At 54.4% G+C, this 9,289-nt stretch overlaps 1 long non-coding RNA gene across 1 annotated transcript in view; it reads left to right on the top strand.

Annotated features, from left to right (window-relative positions):
- Positions 1-9,019, top strand: part of LOC137358422 (uncharacterized) — a 136,228-nt gene extending 127,209 nt beyond the window's left edge. The window contains exons 2-3 of the long non-coding RNA XR_010971214.1: positions 5,255-5,358; positions 8,160-9,019. This is a non-coding gene — a long non-coding RNA (uncharacterized lncRNA). The remainder of the gene's footprint in view (positions 1-5,254; positions 5,359-8,159) is intronic.
- The last annotated feature ends 270 nt before the right edge of the window (positions 9,020-9,289 follow it).

Raw genomic sequence — 9,289 nt, 5'->3', positions numbered from 1 at the left:
AGGGATTACCGCCTTATTTTACCTTCTACATTCCAAGGAACTATCACCACTCCCTAATTTAGGAATGAAAAAGGGGGCAATCCGGGAACAAGACACCAAGCTGTCGGTCTGTCTGTCCGTGTCTCTCAGACTCTCTGTCTGTCTGATTCTCTCTGTCACTCTCTCAATCTGACTCTCTTTGTCTCTCTCTCTCTCTGTCACTCTCACTTTCTCTCTCTCTCCCCCTCACTCTGTCTCTCTCTCTGTCCGCCTCCCTCTCTCTTTCTGTCTCTCTCTCTTTGTACGTCTCTTTTTCTGACTCTCTCTGTCTCTCTGCCTCTGTCTCTCTCCCTCTCTCTCCCTCTGTCTGTCTGTCTCTCTCCCTCTGTCTCTCTCTCTCTGTCTCTCTCTTTCTGTCCCTCTCTCTCTATCTGTCTCTCTCTCTCTGTCTCTCTCTCTCTGTTTCTCTCTCTCTGCCTCTGTCTCTGTCTCTCTCGTTCTGTCTCGCTCTCTCTTTCTGTCTCTCTCTGTCTCTCTCTCGCTCTCTCTGTCTCTCTCCCTCTCTCTGAGATTTATGAGGCCATTAAAGCTGATTCTCACACAGTCTATACAAGGCTGTGCAGCCCATTCCTGGGAACAGATTTGTGACGTGTTCAGCCGCCCTGGTCAACACGATCTTCCCCTCGCCCTCCACAGCATCAGCAGAAACTGTTAACTCAGGAATGGAGACTGGTTCCCCCTCCCCTCCCCCTGCCTTCCCCTCCCCTTCCCCTCCCCTCCTCCTGCCCTCCCCCTCCCCAATCGCCTGCCCACCCTGCTCCTCACACTGGATCCCATCTTTCAACTGTACCCAGTCAGCGGGCAGGATTGTCTGAGGCTGAACCACACAATGGAACTCACTCGAAACCCCCTCCCCGAAACCAGTCACTGGGCACTGTGCACAGGGTACTGGACATTGGCCACTGGGAACTGGACATTGGTCACTGGACATGAGACACTGGGCATGGGGCACTGGACATTAGATATTGGACACTAGGCACTGGGCATTGGCCACTGGGAATGGGACATTGGTAACTGGACACTAGGCACTGGACACTGGACAGTAGGCACTGGACATTGGGCATTGGACAGTAGGCACTGGACACTGGACAGTAGGCACTGGACATTGGTAACTGGACATTAGACACTGGACACTAGGCACTGGACACTGGACAGTAGGCACTGGACATTGGTAACTGGACACTGGACATTAGACACTGGACACTGGTCAGTAGGTACTGGACATTGGGCATTGGACAGTAGGCACTGGACACTGGACAGTAGGCACTGGACATTGGTAACTGGACATTAGACACTGGACACTAGGCACTGGACACTGGACAGTAGGCACTGGACATTGGTAACTGGACATTAGACACTGGACAGTAGGCACTGGACATTGGTAACTGGACATTAGACACTGGACACTAGGCACTGGACACTGGACAGTAGGCACTGGACATTGGTAACTGGACATTAGACACTGGACAGTAGGCACTGGACATTGGTAACTGGACATTAGACACTGGACAGTAGGCACTGGACATTGGTAACTGGACATTAGACACTGGATGGTAGGCACTGGACATTGGTAACTGGACATTAGACACTGGACACTAGGCACTGGACACTGGACAGTAGGCACTGGACATTGGTAAACTGGACATTAGACACTGGATGGTAGGCACTGGACATTAGACACCGGACGATAGGCACTGGACTTTAGACACTGGACTTGAGACACTGGACACCAGACAGTAGACATTAGGCATTGGTCATTGCACAGTGAACACTGAACACTGGACTTTGGACACTATCACTGTATACTGAGCAATGGACTTTAGACACTGGACAGTGATCACAGGACAGTAAATACCAGTCACTGGACATGGGTCACCAGATAGTAGACCATGGACACTGGACACCAGACAGGAGGCATTGGTCACTGGGTATCAGTCACTGGGCACAGGTCACTGGACAGCGGACAGCAGACAGCAGTCACTGGACATGCGACAGTAGGCACTGGTCACTGGTTGGAGGTCGCTGGTCACTGGACAGTGGACACTGGACATTAGGACATAAGAAATAGGAGCAGGAGTAAGCCATTCAGCCCCTCGAGCCTGCTCAGTTTCTTCATCGATGTCTTCAATACAGGTTGTAAATAGATGAGGCCCAGGCACTGATGCAGCTGTTGGAAAAGATCAGCTAGGATCTGACTGAATGGCAGAACAGGCTGGAGGGGCTGAATGGGCCTCCTCCTGTTCCTGTGTAACAGGCTCGAGAGGGGCTGAATGGGCCTCCTCCTGTTCCTGTGTAACAGGCTCGAGAGGGGCTGAATGGGCCTCCTCCTGTTCCTGTGTAACAGGCCCGAGAGGGGGCTGAATGGCCCTCCTCCTGTTCCTGTGTAACAGGCCCGAGAGGGGGCTGAATGGGCCTCCTCCTGTTCCTGTGTAACAGGCTCGAGGAGGGGCTGAATGGGCCTCCTCCTGTTCCTGTGTAACAGGCTCGAGAGGGGCTGAATGGGCCTCCTCCTGTTACTGTGTAACAGGCTCGAGGAGGGGCTGAATGGGCCTCCTCCTGTTCCTGTGCCACGCACTGGGTGATATGAAGAACACCCAGCTTGGAAAATGGAGCTCGGATGCTGAGGACACTGATGGAGTCTGCAACGAGATGGCGGACGGTCGAGGCAGGGAGGATGAGGGAGGAAAGGAGTCCCACAGCCACAAGGTGTTTGGGAAGGTGTGAGGTAGAGTTGGAGACAGGGACAATGATTTCAAAGCAGTGAGGACACAGAGGTGCCAGAAGAGAATTGATCCCATTCAGACACAGATAGAGACAGAGAAAGACGGAGAGAGACAAACAGAGAAAGGGAGAGACAGAGAGAAAGCAACAAAGAGAAACACAGAGAGAGAGAGACAGAAAAACAGAGAGAGAGAGAAACAGAGAGAGAGAGGGGTTCAGAGAGAGAGAGGCAAAGGGAGAGATAGAGACAGCGAAAGAGACTGAAAGAGCAGGGGAGAGACAGAGAGAGAGAGAGATGGAGAGGGAAAGGGAGGGACAGAGAGGGAGTAGCAGAGGGAGACATGGAGAGAGAGACAGAGAGAAAGATAGACGGAGAGGGAAAGGGAGAGACAGAGAGGGAGTGACAGAGAAAGAGATACGGAGAGAGGGAAACAGAGAGAAAGAGAGACAGAGAGAGAGATAGAGAGAGAGAGAGAGAGACAGAAAAAGAAGGGGAGAGACAGCGAGAGAGACATGGAGAGAGAGAGAGAGAGAAAGGGAGAGAGACAGAGAGAGAGATAAAGAGAGAGAGAGAGAGAGAGACAGCGAGAAAGAGAGAGAGCGATAGAGAGGTATAGAGATACAAAGAGAGAGACAGCGAGAAAGAGAGAGAGTGATAGAGGGATAGAGATACAAAGAGAGATGGAGAGAGAGAGGTATGACAGAGAGAGATTGGAGGCTGCAAAAAGATTCTGCATTTCAGTAGCGCCTTTCCTCACCTCAGGCCATCCCAGAGCACCTCACAGCCAATGAGAGAGGTTTGAAGTGTGGTTGCTCTTGTAATGTAGGAAGAGAAAGTTTGAAGACAAGTGACAGGCTCCAGGGACTTGCTGGGGCTTAATTCAGAGAGTTGCTTTTTCCAGCCGCTCAGTCCAAATTCACCACATAGTTTGGCATCATTTTCATAAACAGCAGAGAAGTGAAATGGCTGTTGGAATCTCATTCCTCCCACTTACTGTCGAGACAAGGCTCTAGGAGACAATTCTTATCTCCTGGAGGCCCACTGGCCTTCAGTTACTGCTCCCTCCCAGCCTGTTGCTAGGGTAGGCCAATGAAGGCCTTTACAAGCCAGGCCGAGGGATGAAGGGCGGGAGGAATGAGGGTCCGAGTTTAGCCCTCCTCTACCATTCAGTCCTTCCTCAGCCTCCCTCTACACTGTCCTCCATCAAACACTCCCAGGACAGGTACAGCACCGAGGGGGGGGGGGGGGGGGGGGGGAAGTTAGATACAGAGTAAAGCTCCCTCTACAATGTCCCCCATCAAACACTCCCAGGACAGGTACAGCACGGGGGTTAGATACAGAGTAAAGCTCCCTCTACACTGTCCCCATCAAACACTCCCAGGACAGGTACAGCACGGGGGTTAGATACAGAGTAAAGCTCCCTCTACACTGTCCCCCATCAAACACTCCCAGGGCAGGTACAGCACGGAGGTTAGATACAGAGTAAAGCTCCCTCTACACTATCCCCCATCAAACACTCCCAGGACAGGTACAGCACGGGGGTTAGATACAGAGTAAAGCTCCCTCTACAATGTCCCCCATCAAACACTCCCAGGACAGGTACAGCACGGGGGTTAGATACAGAGTAAAGCTCCCTCTACAATGTCCCCCATCAAACACTCCCAGGACAGGTACAGCACGGAGGTTAGATACAGAGTAAAGCTCCCTCTATGCTGTTCCTCATCAAACACTTTGCTGCATTGTGGAGTTCCCGAGAGTTGGTGCTGGGGCGGAGGAGGGGAGGGGGGGAGTGGAATGTTTGTGAAAACGCGTAGTCCGGTGTTTTCCAGAGAGCAGTAAAGCAGGAAACCAGGATGGGGAAAGGGAAATGGGTGTATAGCTTGACCTGGCTGAGCGAACAGGATGTGGAGGCTGTTCCTGGAGTGATTTACTGCACCTCCGTCCTGTTGTTCCACTCTGTGAGGATTCAGCGAAAAGGGACGAGTGTGCCCAGGAGAGAGGGAGGCGCCAGGGTTGCGGAGAACTGCTTGCGGAATCAGCCTTGCAGGCCCCTGTCCCCAGCCCTGAGGCTCCTCCAGACCGCTCGGGCCCAGCTCGCAAACGGCCATTGGCGGCCGAGGGCTGAAGGCCCGAGCTGGGCCTCAATCCCTCCGGAGAGGGGGGGGGGGGGGGGGGGGGGGGTGCCTGACGGTCTCCGGCGCTCGCGCCCCGCAGGCTTTTACCTCGGGCCTACACCCCGGCGGAAAGCCTTGACGCTCGTATCCTAGCAACGGCAGGGCGGTGCAGGGCTGAGCTGGGCCTTGTCCTTTCTCGCTTGCTTTCCCCGCTGTCGAGCGCAGCCCTTCCCCCCCCCCCCCCCCCCCCCCCCCACGCCCACAGAAACGCTAGCACGGAGCGGATGGCCCGAGCACTCGGGCAGCCGGCCAACGGGAATCAGCGCGCGCTCGGGCAAAGCGCGGCCAGCTGCATCAATGTTATCATTCTGTTTTGCAGAACAGCAGCTGTAGATCCAGGAGCATAATGATGGGAGTGATTTTCCTCTTCGGCCTGTTTTACTACTGGTATTTTACCGAACACCTCACCCTGCAATGAACAAGGTAATCCCGTTTTCATTCCTACCTCCCAACTCGCTGCGTCTATCTCCGGTCAGTAAACTGAGGTGGTCCAGCAGCAGGGAATGGAACGCTGTCCGCCATTGATACGACCGAGGTGGGAGGAATGCACTGTTAATTCAGTCCCACCTCTCCACAGGTCACAGCATATCAACAGATGTTCCCACTTTCTGAAACAGTCAAACATAGACTCTATTTTTCCCCGGAATAAAGCACACCTACCAGGTTTCTGCAATAAACAACAAAATTGTCCGTTTATTATAATACAAGTCTTAACCAGTAATGAAGTAAAACATACATCAAACTGAAATGTTAAAACTCCTTATTAATCCTAGCCCCTCACGCACGCATACATTCACACCGGTTAACTGGGAAAAAATAACAGGGATTTTAGTTTACCCCCATGACAAAGCAATAGTAGGAATAATTATAAAAAAAACACTTAGGCTGAAAAGAAGGTAGAAAACAATTTCCTTTGTGTTGGTTTGGCATCCCAAATGCCCCACTGGGATCTTCCTAGAACAGTTCTGTCCAGGTGATGTTGATGATCAGTTTGGGTAGGCTTCCCAAGAGATGCGACTGCAGAGCCTCCAAATGGGTCTTCCCAGAGGAAGGCAGCAACAAAGGTTTCAGTTCGCACACATTTGATGTGGGTTTCCTTCGAAGATGCAGGAGTCCTTCAAACGCAGGAGGAAATGGGAATTTGCCACATTGGAAATACAGGGTTTCTTTTCAAGAGAGACAGATGAGCTGTCTGCTCCTGGCAGGCAAGAAGCAACTGGCCTCTGTTAACAGTTCAAATTGAAACAAAGTCTTTCCGGAAGTCAAGTCTCTTGATGTTGAGAAATCTTGGCCTGTCACTCCTTTGTAAACAACTCTCCAAGTCAAAAACAGCCCCTGCTGGGTTTTTATTTGAAAACAGATGGCTTACAGTAACTGTTTAGAGTTCAGACTGAGTCCAAACAAACTGGAGACCTCCTTTTCCAAAAAATGAAACACCCAGAGTTCCAGCATCTGTTTTCAGTTTTAAAACACAAGTTCTCAAAATGTAACAAAACGAAAACACTCATAACACCGTCAAACACTCTGAGGACAGGTACAGCACGGGGTGAGGCACAGAGTAAAGCTCCCTCTACCCTGCCGGAGCCCCAATCTCAGGGATAGTTTTTTTGGTGGTGGGGTGGGGGGAGGGGGGGGGGGGCGGGGGCGGGAGATGTCTCAGGACGCCAGAAATTAAGCTGTCCCTGGGCCCCAAGGAGATACAGAAAGCAGAGGTTACATATGGTCTGAATAGAAAATGTTCTGGAGCTGTCTCCAGGCGGGAGGTGGAATTGATGCCAAGCCATGTTAAACTTTTGGGTTGGGTCCCACTAGCAAGTTGTTTGAAGCTGCCCAGAGGCCAGATGAGGCAGAGGGAGAGAGCGAGAGATAGAGAGAGAGAGAGGGAGGAGGCCAATAGGCCTCAGCAGCACTGAAAGTCAAGTCCCAGAATTGGGAGAGTGGCAAAATCCTGGTCCTCAACCCATCATTCTGGCTTCCAGTTCCAGTTATAATTTAGCACACTCGCTGGGTGTGTCTATGTCCTGGAGGTTGTTTTCTGGTTTTTTCTGAAGGAATTGCAATGACTGATAGTGTGACACTCCCTCAGTACTGACCCTCCGACAGTGCGGCACTCCCTCAGTACTGACCCTCCGACAGTGCGGCGCTCCCTCAGTACTGACCCTCCGATCAGTGCGGCGTTCCCTCAGTACTGACCCTCCCACAGTGCGACGCTCCCTCAGTACTGACCCTCCGATCAGTGCGACGCTCCCTCAGTACTGACCCTCCCACAATGCGACGCTCCCTCAGTACTGACCCTCCGACAGTGTGACGCTCCCTCAGTACTGACCCTCCCACAATGCGACGCTCCCTCAGTACTGACCCTCCGACAGTGCGGCGCTCCCTCAGTACTGACCCTCCGATCAGTGCGGCGTTCCCTCAGTACTGACCCTCCCACAGTGCGACGCTCCCTCAGTACTGACCCTACGGCAGTGCGGCGCTCCCTCAGTACTGACCCTCCGACAGTGCGACGCTCCCTCTGTACTGACCCTCCGACAGTGTGACGCTCCCTCAGTACTGACCCTCCCACAATGCGACGCTCCCTCAGTACTGACCCTCCGATCAGTGCGGCGCTCCCTCAGTACTGACCCTCCGACAGTGCGGCGCTCCCTCAGTACTGCCCCTCAGACAGTGCGGCGTTCCCTCAGTACTGACCCTCCCACAGTGCGACGCTCCCTCAGTACTGACCCTCCCACAATGCGACGCTCCCTCAGTACTGACCCTCCGACAGTGTGACGCTCCCTCAGTACTGACCCTCCCACAATGCGACGCTCCCTCAGTACTGACCCTCCGACAGTGCGGCGCTCCCTCAGTACTGACTCTCCGACAGTGCGACGCTCCCTCAGTACTGACCCTCCCACAATGCGACGCTCCCTCAGTACTGACTCTCCGACAGTGCGACGCTCCCTCAGTACTGACCCTCCGACAGTGCGACGCTCCCTCAGTACTGACTCTCCGACACTGCGACGCTCCCTCAGTACTGACCCTCCGACAGTGCGACGCTCCCTCAGTACTGACCCTCCGACAGTGACAGAGAGGCTGAGTGCCTTGAAAGGCTAGATGGAGTTGAGCGGGAGGCTGAGGCTGATGAAGGGTCTGATAGAGCAATTGGTGGTGAGGTGGGGGTGGTGACCCAGGTCAGTGCTGTGTTGTAACTCTACCTTTTCTCTGTCATTTTCCTCCCTCAGGACACCCCCCCCCCCCACCCTGCACTCGCTGGAGACGAGAGGAAGCTGCGGACCACGTCCTCCCATTCTTTCCACCTCGCATCGCAGGACACCCCATGTCTTGTGTCTAAGCCTGGGCCTGGGATCCCGGCCTGCCTGCGGCTGAGCCTGGGCCTCAGTTGAGCCTAGACCTGAGCATCTGTTGGAGCTTGGGCCTCGGCTGAGCCTGTGCCTGGGCCTGCTTTGGAGCCTGGACCTAGGCCTCAGTTGGAGCCTAGACCTGGGCCTGTGCCTGGGCCTCAGTTGGAGCCTGGGCCTCAGTTGGAGCCTCGGCCTGGGCCCAGCTTATTACTTGCTTTTGATCTTATTTGAGCTGAGTCCGAGCGCCAAAGCAGAGTTTAGTGATATTTGGCCACCCCTGCCACCCGACTTGGCGAAAACCGTCTCCTGCTTCAGCCTCCGAACCGCTCAGGAGGTGTTTCCCCGGGTGGGGATGTGGGGTTTACTCCCCTCTGCCTTTCCTGCAGCACCCCCTCACCCTAATCCCGCCACGCACGGGCGTCTAAAGCCCCACCGAGGAGGCAGTCAACGGAATTGGCCCATTACCTGGGCCGATCCCCTCCCCCCACACCACCCCCCCGCCCGTTGCCCAGAGCCCCCGCCCCATGGCGACCAGGCCGAGAGAGGGAACTCGGTGGGGCCACCCCTCTCCCCCCCCCCCCCCCCCAACACCCCCGCACCACCTCCACAACCTTAACCTTCTCCTGCTCGCCCGCTTCTTCACCCGCCGGGGAGCGCCGGACTGTTCTCTTCTTTCACCTCCCCCCTTGTGCGCCCGTGTCTTCCCGGAAAGTTCTGGAAGGGAATAAAAACCTCGCTTTTAAACAAAAAAAAACACGAGTTGGAGTCGGTTTGTCGTTTTCGAAAGGAAGGTGCCGGCCTACGTGAGCTCAACACCTCAGGGCAGCCCGAGGCACTTCCAAGCCGGCGGCGGTGGAGGGGGCGCGGTGGGGGGGCGGGGGGGAGTTCTTTCTCCCAAGGGGTGGTCACTGAGATGGAAACGCGGCGGCCAATTTGCGCACAGTAAGATCCCACAAGCGGCATCGTGATAATGACCCACAGGCGGCGCTCCCTCAGTACTGACCCTCCAA

This window comes from Heterodontus francisci, chromosome 49 (genome assembly GCF_036365525.1).
Source record: "Heterodontus francisci isolate sHetFra1 chromosome 49, sHetFra1.hap1, whole genome shotgun sequence".
NCBI classification, from domain to species: Eukaryota; Metazoa; Chordata; class Chondrichthyes; order Heterodontiformes; family Heterodontidae; genus Heterodontus; species Heterodontus francisci.
This window is presented reverse-complemented; position numbering and strand designations above follow the sequence as displayed.